The following is a 12,618-nucleotide window of genomic DNA, read 5'->3' as shown; positions in this document are numbered from 1 at the left end:
AAGCATAACCCCCCTGCTCTTGTATTCTATGCCATGGCTAATAAAGGCAAGCATTCCGTATGCCTTCTTAACCACCTTATCTACCTGGCCTGCTACCTTCAGGGATCTGTGGACATGCACTCCAAGGTCCCTTTGTTCCTCTACACTACTCAGTGTCCTACCATTTAATGTGTATTCCCTTTCCTTGTTAGCCCTCCCCAAATGCATTACCTCACACTTCTCTGGATTGAATTCCATTTGCCACTCCTAGATGATGCCTAGTGCCACGTGCTAGTGAGTATAGGAGTAGTAAGATAAGACAGGTTAATGTGTGACTGAAGAAATGGTGCAGGAGGGAGGGCTTCAGATTCCTGGGGCATTGGGACCAGTTCTGAGGCAGGACAGACCTGTACAAGATGGCCGGGTTGCACCTCAACAGGGCCGGAACCAATGTCCTCGCAGGGAAGTTAACGAGTGCTAGAGGGAGGGTCTAAACTAATTTGGCTGAGGAGGGGCACCAGGATGAAGCATTCGAGAGGAGGTACAAGGTGTACAGAGGACTGGGAGAGACAAACAGCTTTAGAATAAAGAGTAGTTCAGAAATAGGAAGTCGACTAAGATGGGTTTGGCGAGCAGGTGCGTAAATGCCCGGAGCGTGGTAAACAAAGTTGGTGAGCTGCAGGCACAAGTAGCTACATGGCATTATGATATAATGGAGATCTGGCTCAAACAAGGGGAGGAATGGGCACCTAATATTTTTGGCTACAATTTATTCAGGAAAGATATGGAAGGAAAAAGAGGATGGAGGGTGGCAGTATTGATCAAAGATACTGTTGCAGCACTAGAAAGGGATGATGCACTTGAGGGTTCAAAAACAGAATCTAATTGGTTATAATTAAGAAACAATGGAGGAGCTAATTCGCTGCTGGGAGTACACTATAGGCCACCGAATAATGAGAGGAGATAGAGGAGAACATTTACAGGCAAATTGAAGGAAGATGTAAGAACTACAGATAATGGGTGGCTTCAATATAGACTGAGAAAATAACAGTGTAAAGGGCAAAGAGGGGGAGGAATTTCTGAAAAATGTACAGGAGAACTTTCTTAATCAGTATGTTTCCAGCCCAACGAGGAAGGAAGCAGCAGTGGATCTAGTTCTGGAGAATGAAGTGGGGCAAGTGGAGCATGTCTCAGTGGGAGAGCATTTGGGAAACAGTGATCACAATATCATTAGGTTTAGAGTAGTTATAGAAAAGGAGAAGGAATTTTCAACTGTGAAAATATTCAATTGGAGGAGGGCTAATTTCAGGGAGTTGAAAAGAGATCTGGCCCAGGTGGTTTGGAATCAAAGATTGGCAGGTAAAACCGTAAATGAGCAATGGGGGGCCTTCAAAGAGGAGATAGTTCGGGTGCAGCTGAGATACATTTCCACAAGTGGGAAATGAAGGACATCCAAAGCTAGGACTCCCTGGATGGATAAAAATATAGAGGTTAAAATGAAACAGAAAATGGAAGCTTATGATAAATGTCAGGTTCATAAATCAGTAGTGAACCACCACAACAACAACTTGTATTTATATAGTGCCTTTATAGTAAAATGTCCCAAGGCGCTTCACAGGAGTATTATAAGACAAAAAATTTGACACCAAGCCACATAAGGAGAAATTAGGGCAGATGACCAAAAGCTTGGTCAAAGAGGTAGGTTTTAAGGAGCATCTTAAAGGAGGAAAGAGAGGTGGAGAGGCGGAGCGGTTTAGGAGGGGAATTCCAGAGCTTAGGGCCCAGGCAGCTGAAGGTATGGCCACCAATGGTTGAGCGATTAAAATCAGGGATGCTCAAAAGGGCAGAATTAGAGGAGCGCAGATATCTCGGGAGGTTGTGGGGCTGGAGGAGATTACAGAGATAGGGAGGGGCGAGGCCATGGAGGGATTTGAAAACAAGGATGAGAATTTTAAAATCGAGGTGTTGCTTAACTGGGAGTCAACATAGGTCAGTGGGCACAGGGGCGATGGGTGAACGGGACTTGGAGTGAGTTAAGGCACGGGCAGCCAAGTTTTGGATGACCTCAAGTTTACGTAGGGTAGAATGTAGGAGACCAGCCAGGAGTGCGTTAGAATAGTCAAGTCCAGAGGTAACAAATGCATGGATGAGGGTTTCAGCAGCAAATGAGCTGAGGTGGGGCGGAGACAGGCGATATTATGGAGGTAAAAATAGGCGATCTTAGTTATGCCATGGATGTGTGGTTGGAAGCTCATTTCAGGGTCAAATATGGGGTTGGGAACCTGAGCAGGGAGACAGAGGAAAGGAAAACAGGGATAAAAGCAAAAGATAGGAAGGAGAAAAACAAAAGTGGCAGTCAGAGAAATCAACGGTTTAAATCAAACGTGGCCACAGTAAATAATCATTCTAATAGGTCTAAGAGTGTTAAAAAAACAAGCCTGAAGGCTTTGTGTCTTAATGCGAGGAGCATTTGTAATAAGGTGGATGAATTGGCTGCGCAAATAGAGGTAAACGAATATGATTTGGTTGGGATTACGGAAACGTGGCTCAAGGATGGCCAAGACTGGGAACTCAACATCCAGGGGTATTCGATATTCAGGAAAGATAGGCAAAAAGGAAAGGGAGGTGGGGTAGCATTACTGGTTAAAAAAGGGATTAATACAATTCTAATGAAGGATATTAGCTCTGATGATGTGGAATCTGTATGGGTAGAATTGAGAAATACCAAGGGGAAAAAAACATTAGTGGGAGTGGTATATAGACCTCCCAACAGTAAGGTGGAGGTTGGGGATGGCATTAAAAGGGAAATTAAAGAAGCGTGCAATAAGGGCACAGCATGGGTGACTTTAATCTACATATAGATTGGGCCAACCAAATTAGTAACAATACTGTGGAGGAGGAATTCCTGGAGTGTTTACAGGATGGCTTCCTGGACCAATATGTTGAGGAACCAACCAGAGATCAGGCCATCTTAGACTTGGTATTATGTAACAAGAAAGGATTAATTAGCAATCTTGTTGTACGAGGCCCCTTGGGTCGGAGCGATCATAATATGATCGAATTCTTCATTAAGATGGAGAATGAAGTATTTGACTCAGAGACTAGGGTCCTGAATTTAAATAAAGGAAACTACGATGGTCTGAGGCGCGAGTTGGGTAGGATTGATTGGGGAATGGCACTCAAAGGGTTGACGGTGGATAGGCAATGGCAAACATTCAAAGACCGAATGGCTGCGCTACAGAATTTGTTCATCCCAGTTTGGCATAAAAATAAAACAAAAAAGGTGACTCAACCGTGGCTAACAAGGGAAATTAGGGATAGCATAAGATCCAAGGAGAGGACATATAAATTGGCTAGAAAAAGCAATAATCCTGAGGATTGGGAGCAGTTTAGGAGTCAACAAAGGAGGACAAAGGGATTAATTAAGAAAGGGAAAATAGAATATGAGAGTAAGCTTGCAGGGAACATAAAAACTGACTGTAAAAGCTTTTATAGATATGTGAAGAGAAAAAGATTGGTGAAGTCAAGCGTAGGTCCCTTACAGTCAGAATCAGGGGAATTTATAATGGGAAACAAGGAAATGGCAGACCAACTAAATACATACTTTGGTTCTGTCTTCACAAAGGAGGACACAAATAACCTCCCAGAGATGCCGGGGAACATAGGGTCTAATGAGAGGGAGGAACTGAAAGAAATCAGTATCTGTAGGGAAATGGTGTTAGGAAAATTGATGGGACTGAAGGCCGATCAATCCCCAGGGCCTGATGGTCTACATCCCAGGGTACTTAAGGAAGTGGCCCTAGAGATAGTAGATGCATTGCTGGTCATCTTCTAGAACTCGATAGACTCTGGAACAGTACCCATGGATTGGAGGGTAGCTAATGTTACCTGTGGTGATTATTCTTGTTTTATAAGAAGCATTGTAATTGGTTGCCTGTTTTCCTGCCTTGAGATATATGCTGTAAACTTATTGGTTAGTTGATTCCATGTGACCTGTGGTGGCCATCTTAAATTCAGTTTTCTACAGTTTGGTTGAGACTGGGTGCTCAACATGTACTTGCTGGTTTTTTAAGGTTAATAAAGCCTAGCTTTTGAAAGGCAATCTACTCTTTATTTCAATTTATTAACCTTTTGCTATAATGGAACGATATCTTCGACCAGAACGATTAAATGCTGACCCTAATTCTGCAGGAGTGGATGATCAATGGAAACATTGGTATCGTACATTTAAAAACTTTTTGGGTGTGTTGGATCAGCAATCTCTAAATAAGTTGGATATACTAATCAACTACATTGCTCCGGATGTGTATAAGTATATTTTGGACTGTGAAACTTATGAATTGGCTATTGCTACGTTGGAATTTTTTTTTGTTAAACCCAAAAATGAGGTATTTGCACGTCACCTTTTATCTGCCCGTAGGCAGCAGGCGGGAGAATCCTTGGATGCTTATTTACAAGCACTCCGGCGCCTTGGTGCTAACTGTAATTATAAGGCCGTGTCTGCAGAAGAACATAGGGAAGAGTCGGTACGGGATGCATTTATTAATGGATTACTGTCTAGATCAATTCGTCAGCGGTTATTAGAAAATAAGATCTTGGATCTTAAGAGTGCTTTTGAGCAAGCCTTTACATTGGATTTGGCTCAGAGAAGTTCGGATTCTTATGCTCTTTTTGATCGGCCTGCGACCGTGGTTTCGGCAGTTCCGGATGAAAGGGAGTTACGTGGATTTAATAGGAATGGTTTACCAGATTCCGAAACAGTTTCTACTTCGGCAGCTGTTGCCTCTAGGATTCAGAAGTGTTATTTTTGCGGGAACGCCCAGTACCCCCGTCTGAAGTGCCCTGCCCGGGAGGCTGTGTGTAGTAAATGCGGCAAGGGGGGTCATTACGCACGTGTTTGCAAATCGGTTGCCTCCTCTGCGACCATTCAGCCTTTAGATAGGGCGTTTATTGCATCAGTTTCTGCCGCCTTTTCCCATGGCCTAAACAAAGCTATAGTTATGGCCCAAGTTAATGGGTTAGAAGTGAAGGCCCTTATAGATACGGGCAGTACTGAGAGCTTTATAAGTCTTCAGTTTGTGAGGGAGAAGCGTTTGAAAATTTTGCCTGTTTCCTATCAGGTGTGTGTGGCTCAGACGACTCTCACCTCACAAGTAGCTGGTTGTTGCCTTGTGAAATTAATTCTCCTAGGTAATACGTATACTGATATACGCCTATCCGTTCTGCCTAATCTCTGTGCGGACATTTTGATTGGTCATGATGTGCTTCAATTACATGAGTCCCTCAGTCTTTCTTTCGGAGGAACCAAGCCACCTTTGTCTATTTGTGGATTAACTTCTTTATTCATTTCTCCATTATCACTTTTTTCCAATTTGATGCCGGACTGTAAGCCAACTGCTACCAAGTCAAGAAGGTATAGCAGTCAGGATAAAGAATTTATTAATTCTGAAGTTCAACGTCTTTTATCGGAAGGAATCATTGAACCTAGTTTTTCGCCCTGGCGGGCACAGGTAGTTGTCACCACTAATGAGAGACATAAGAAGTGAATGGTGATAGACTACTCTCAAACTATTAACAGGTATACTCAATTAGATGCGTACCCCCTGCCTAAGATTGATGAGCTTATCAATAAAGTATCTCAATATAAGGTTTTTAGCACTATTGACCTAAAGAGTGCTTATCATCAGATTCCTATCGCTAAGAGGGACAAACCATATACGGCCTTTGAAGCTGGCGGAAAGTTGTACCAGTTTTGCCGAGTACCATTTGGTGTTACTAACGGTGTTGCCTGTTTTCAACGGGCAATGGATGCTTTTATAAGTGATAACTCTCTCTCTGACACCTTCTCATATTTAGATGACATCACGGTGTGTGGCAAATCAAGGGTGGAGCACGATTTTAATCTAGAAAGATTCCTTCAAGTTGCGGAAAAAGTTGGCTTAACTTTCAATAAAGAGAAGTGTATCTTTTCGACCACCGAGGTAAATTTACTGGGGTATATTATCTTGGGAAACAAGATTAAACCAGATCCAGAACGGCTGCGACCACTGATTGATTTACCTTGCCCTACTAATTCTAAGGCCTTGCAACGAGTTGTTGGACTGTTTTCTTATTATTCTAATTGGATTGCAAACTTCTCGCAGAAGATCCGGCCCCTTATTCGGGTTACGACATATCCTCTATCATGGGAGGCCAGGATGTGTTTTGATCATCATAAAAAGGATATCCTTGGAGCAGTTGCGCATTCTATTGATGAGCAGGTTCCCTTCGTGATTGAGACGGACGCTTCCGATTTTGCAATTGGGGCTACCCTGAACCAAAATGGAAGACCTGTGGCCTTTTTCTCACGTACTCTGAGCAATAGTGAGCAGAGACATTCATCAATAGAGAAAGAGGCGTACGCAATAGTAGAAGCACTGCGTTAATGGAGACATTATTTATCTGGGCGACATTTTACATTAGTAACTGACCAAAAATCTGTGTCCTTCATGTTTGATGTCAAACATTTCGGAAAGATTAAGAATGATAAAATAATGAGGTGGAGGATCGAGTTGGCATGCTACCATTTCGATATAGTCTATCGTCTGGGGAAGGATAATGTTGCTGCTGATGCGCTGTCGAGGGCTTATTGTTCTGTGCTTCACGGAGATACGCTTATTAATCTTCATAATGCTTTGTGCCATCCTGGTGTTACGAGGATGATACACTTCGTACGCAGTAAGAATTTGCCCTTTTCAGTTGAAGACGTCAAGCAGATGACTTCGTCATGCTCTGTCTGCGCCCGGTGTAAACCGAATTTCTTTAAGCCTCAACGAGCTCATCTTATAAAGGCTACTTCTCCCTTTGAACGCCTGAGCATTGGTTTTAAGGGGCCTCTTCCTTCAACGACTCAGAATCGATATATATTTACTGTTGTGGATGAGTTTTCAAGGTTCCCTTTTGCTTTTCCTTGTGCAGATGTATCAGCTGCTACAGTTATTAAATGTCTGACTCAACTTTTTGTCATCTTTGGGATGCCTGCGTATATCCATTCGGATCAGGGAAGTTCTTTTATGTCTTCCCAGTTGAAGGAATGCCTTCAGAGTCGGGGAATTTCTACAAGCAGAACTACCCCGTATAATCCCCAGGGTAATGGACAGTGCGAATGATACAATGGGGTGATCTGGAAGGCAGTTATGTTGGCTTTGACATCCCGGAACCTTAAGAATACACAGTGGGAAATGGTACTGCCTGATGCCCTGCATTCCATTAGATCATTGCTTTCAACGGCTACTAATGTGACTCCCCATGAAAGGCTCTTCAACTATCCGCAGAGATCCACTACGGGATATTCGGTACCTTCATGGCTTACTATGCAGGGACCTGTGCTGCTCCGACGCCATGTTAGACTGTCAAAGTATGATCCTTTAGTGGAGGAGGTGGAGCTATTGGAGGCAAATTCCCAATATGCTCACATTCGATTCCAAGATGGGAAAGAAAGTACGGTTTCAGTTAAAGACTTAGCTCCTTGTGGTGGCCAGCCCTCTCCTGAGGACATTAACAATAGCCATAATTCAGATAATGTTGATGTCGTCACAGATACTACGAACATTTCCAATCCTATTGCAGACACTTACAATTCTCTTAGTCTGCCCCCGATGGATGTTCATGACCCTCCCAGTTTACCTTCTAATGGGACTTCCAATCCGGAAACCGTTGATAATCAGGATATTGATAGCCTCCCTGCAGAAGATATTTCTGTGTCTCCTGGTGTGGGAGGGCAAGGAACTCCACCAAGGCTAAGAAGGTCGACACAAACAAGATATCCGGTCGACCGATTAAAAATGGACTTTTAAAATAATTAATAATTTAATAGTAAAATTTTAAAATTGTTGAAGGCATTATACATGTATTGCTCTAGTCATAAATAACTAATTGTAAACTGTAAAGGCTACCTAGGTTGAAGTATATTTTAAAAGGAGGGGTGAATGTGGTGATTATTCTTGTTTTATAAGAAGCATTGTAATTGGTTGCCTGTTTTCCTGCCTTGAGATATATGCTGTAAACTTATTGGTTAGTTGATTCCATGTGACCTGTGGTGGCCATCTTAAATTCAGTTTTCTACAGTTTGATTGAGACTGGGTGCTCAACATGTACTTGCTGGTTTTTTAAGGTTAATAAAGCCTAGCTTTTGAAAGGCAATCTACTCTTTATTTCATTACCCCACTATTCAAAAAAGGTGGTAGAGAAAAAGCGGGGAATTATAGACCGGTAAGCCTGACATCGGTAGTGGGGAAAATGCTAGAGTCTATTATAAAAGATGTAATAGCAGAGCACTTGGAAAGCAGTGACAGGATCGGACAAAGTCAACATGGATTTACAAAAGGTAAATCATGCTTGACTAATCTACTGGAATTTTTTGAGGATGTAACTGGTAAAATAGATAAGGGAGAACCAGTGGATGTGGTGTATTTGGACTTTCAGAAGGCTTTCGATAAGGTCCCACATAAGAGATTAGCGTGCAAAATTAAGGCACAAGGGATTGGGGGTAAGGTATTGACTTGGATAGAGAACTGGTTGGCGGACAGAAAGCAAAGAGTTGGAATAAACTGGTCGTTTTCCGAGTGGCAGGCAGTGGCTAGTGGGGTACCGCAAGGATCGGTCCTAGGACCCCAGCTGTTCACAATATATATTAATGATCTGGACGAGGGAATTGGATGTAATATCTCCAAATTTGCAGACGACACAAAGCTGGGTGGGAGGGTATGCTGTGATGAGGATGTTGTGAAACTCCAGTACGATTTGGACAGGTTGGGTGATTGGGCAGAAACATGGCAAATGCACTATAATGTGGATAAATGTGAGGTTATCCACTTTGGTGGCAAAAACAGGAAGGCAGATCATTATTTAAATGGCAATAGATTGGGAGAAGGGGAAATGCAAAGAGACCTGGGTGTTATTGTGCACCAGTCGCTGAAGGTAAGCATGTAGGTGCAGCAGGCGGTTAAGAAGGCAAATGGTATGTTGGCCTTTGTAGCAAGAGGGTTCGAGTACAAGAACAAGGATGTCTTGCTGCAGTTGTACAGGGCCTTGGTGAGACCACACCTTGAGTATTGTGTGCAGTTTTGGTCACCTTACCTGAGGAAGGACGTTCTTGCCATGGAGGGAGTGCAGCGAAGATTCACCAGGCTGATACCTGGGATGGCAGGAATGACGTATGAGGAGAGATTGGGTCGATTGGACTTATACTCACTGGAGTTTAGAAGATTGAGAGGGGATCTCATTGAAACTTATAAAATTCTGTCAGGTCTGGACAGACTAGATGCAGAAAGGATGTTTCTGATGGCCAGGGAGTCTAGAACCAGGGGTCATAGTCAAAGGATAAGGAGTAAGCCATTTAGGACAGAAATGAGGAGGAATTTCTTCACCCAGAGAGTGGTGAACCTGTGGAATTCTCTGCCACAGAGGGCGGTGGAGGCCAGTTCATTAAATATATTCAAGAAAGAGTTGGATATGTTTCTTGAGGCTAAAGGGATCAAGGGATATGGGGAGAAGGCAGGGACAGGGTACTGAATTTGGATGATCAGCCATGATCACATTGAATGGCGGAGCAGGCTCGAAGGGCCGAATGGCCTACTCCTGCTCCTATCTTCTATGTTTCTATACCAAGGTTGCGAACAGTCTGGTTCAGCCTCAGACAGATGCTAGGGAGAGGGATGGAGTTGGTGGCTAGGGAACGGAGTTCGTGGCAGGAACAATGGCTTCAGTCTTCCCAATATCTAATTGGAGAAAATTTCTGCTCATACAGTACTGGATGTTGGGTCAGCAGTCTGACAATTTAGAGACCGTGGAGGGGTCGAGAGACGTGGTGGTGAGGTAGAGCTGGGTGTTGTCAGCTTACATGTGGAAACTGATGTTGTGTTTTTGGATGATGTCGCTGAGGGGTAGCATGTAGCTGAGAAATAGGAGGGGGCCAAGGATAGATCCTTGGGGGACACCAGAGGTAACGATGCAGGATTGGGAAGAGAAGCCATTGCAGGTGGTTCTTTGGCTACGATTAGATAAATAAAAATGGAACCAGGTGAATGCAGTCCCACCCAGCTCGATGACTGTGTAGTGGTGTTGGCGGGAGATGGCGAAATGAACCGTGTCAAAGGCTGCAGACAGGTCAAGAAGTACGAGGAGGGATTGTTTACCTTTGTCACAGTCATAAAGGATGTCATTTGTGACTCTGATGAGAGCCGTTTCGGTACTGTGGCAGGGGCGGAAACCTGATTGGAGGGATTCAAATATGGAGTTCTGAGAAAGATGGGCATGGATTTGGGAGGCGACAACACGTTCAAGGACTTTGGAGAGGAAAGGGAGGTTGGAGATGGGTGGGTAGTTTGCAAAGACAGAGGAGTCAAGGGTTGGTTTTTTTGAAGAGAGGGGTGATGACATCAGATTTGAAGGAGAGGGGTCAGTACCTGAGGAGAGAGAACCGTCAACAATGTCAGCTAACATGGGAGCCAGAAATGGAAGTTGGGTGGTCAGCAGTTTAATGGGAATAGGGTCAAGGGAGCAGGAAGTGGGTCCCATGGACAAGATGAGTGCGGAGAGGTCATGAGGGGAGATCGGAGAGAAACTGGAGAAAGATGCGAGTTCGGGGCTCGGGCAGGTGGGCCTTTAGAGGAAGTTTGGCCCAGTGGGCAAGGGGAAGGAAAGGAAGTGGCAGAGGCAGCTGATCGATGGTCTCAATCTTAGAGACAAAGAACTTCATGAGCTCCTTGTACTTGTTGTTGGAGGTGAGGGTGGAGGAGACAGAGGAGAGGAGTTTAAGAAGACGGTTAGCAGTAGAGAATAGAAACCGAGAGTAATGGTTTTAATAGAGACTAGGGCGTCAAAGGAGGGTGTGGTTGATCTGATCGGTAGCTGCAGAAATGTCGTGGTAAATGGAGGGCCAAAGGCTGGACAATTGGGATTTCGTAAATGCAGTTGTGAGAGTTGGGAGAGAGTTTTTTCCGGGGTAGACACAGAAGGAAGTAGGGGAGGGGGGGGGGTGGTGTAAGGGGAAGGGGGATGTAGGGGGGGGAGCGCTACAAGGAAGTGGTCGGAGATGGCCTTAGCTGCGATTGACACGATGGGAGTAGCGAGACCACGAGAAATGGCAAGACTGAGGGGGTGGCTATGAATATGGGTTGGGGAGTTTACATGGAGGGAGAGATTAAGGGAGGATAGGAGTGCAGTGAACTCAGAGGAGAGCGAGCATGATAAATTGAGAGGGAGATTGAAATCACCAAGGATGAGAAGTCGCTCGATGCAGAGGCTGAATACAACCAAGCTGAATACAAAAAGTACAGGGTAGAACTTAAGAAGGAAACAAGAAGGGGGAAGAGAGTGTATGGCTCTCCATTTACCATGCCATTTCTGCAGCTACAGATCTGATCAACCACACCCTCCTTTGACGCCTTAGTCTCTATTAAAACCATTACTCTCTGGTTTCTATTCTCTACTGCTAACCGTCTTCTTAAACCCCTCACCTCCAACAACAAGTAGAAGGAGCTGGTTACATAAAAGGGAACCCAAAAGTCTTTTATAAACATATATATAGTAAAAGGGTAGTCAAAGGAAGGTTGGGGCCGATGAGGGACTAAAAAGGACATTTTCTTATCGAGGCAGAGGGCATGGCTAAGGTACGAAATGAGTACTTTGCATCTGCCTTCACTAGAGAAGAGGATTATGCCAGTGTCACCGTAAAGGAGAAGGCAGTAGATCAATTCAATAGGATAAAAGTAGATAAAGAGGTGGTACTTAATAGGTTGGCAGCGCCCAAAGTCCGGATGGGATGCATCCTAGGTTGCGAAGTAAGGGTGGAAATAACCTAACAATCTTCCAATCCTGCTTAGATATGGGAGTGGTGCCAGAGGACTGGAAACTTTCAAATGTTACACCCCTGTTCAAAAAAAGGGAGAGAGATAAACCCAACAGTTACAGGAATGTCGTTGGTGGGGTAACTTTTAGAGACATTAATCTGAGACAAAATTAATTGGCACTTGGAAATATATAGGTTAATAAATGAAAGCCAGCACTGATTTGTTAAATGCAAATCGTGATTGACTAACTTGATTGAGTTCTTTGATGATGTAACAAATATGGTGGATGAAGTAGTGTGGTTGAAGTTGTGTATATGGACTTTCAAAAGGCGTTTGATAAAGTACCACAGAGTACCAGAGAGTTGAATGCGTGGCTCAAAGAGTGGTGTGGGATTTTGAATCATGGGGCACTGGCACCAGCTGGGGAAAGAAGGAGCTGTTCTGTTGGGACGCTGTGACCAGTGTCCCGGCTAATCAAGTAACTAGGGCTGTAGATAGTGCTTTATTGCAAATTAAAAATTTCTGGGCTAAGGCGAAAAAGCATGGGAGTGGCACTAATTGGACAGCTCTACCAAAGAGCCGGCACAGGCACGATGGGCCGAATGGCCTCCTTCTGTGCAGTGTCATTCTAAGAGGAGATAGTTTAGGTACAGATGAGACACATTCCCACTAGTTCTATGAACTCCTTGTGAACAGTTTGCAGATTTCTGTGTTGACCTGTTCAACATTTCATCTCTACTGCTTGCTTCAGTAATTCTTTGTGAATTATTCACAGGGTCATATTTTGACCCTGAAATGAGTTTCCAAA

This window comes from Somniosus microcephalus, chromosome 28 (genome assembly GCF_052327205.1).
Source record: "Somniosus microcephalus isolate GS21.2 chromosome 28, FLI_Smic_1.0, whole genome shotgun sequence".
Classification (NCBI taxonomy): Eukaryota; Metazoa; Chordata; class Chondrichthyes; order Squaliformes; family Somniosidae; genus Somniosus; species Somniosus microcephalus.
Note: the sequence above shows the minus strand (reverse complement) of the source record.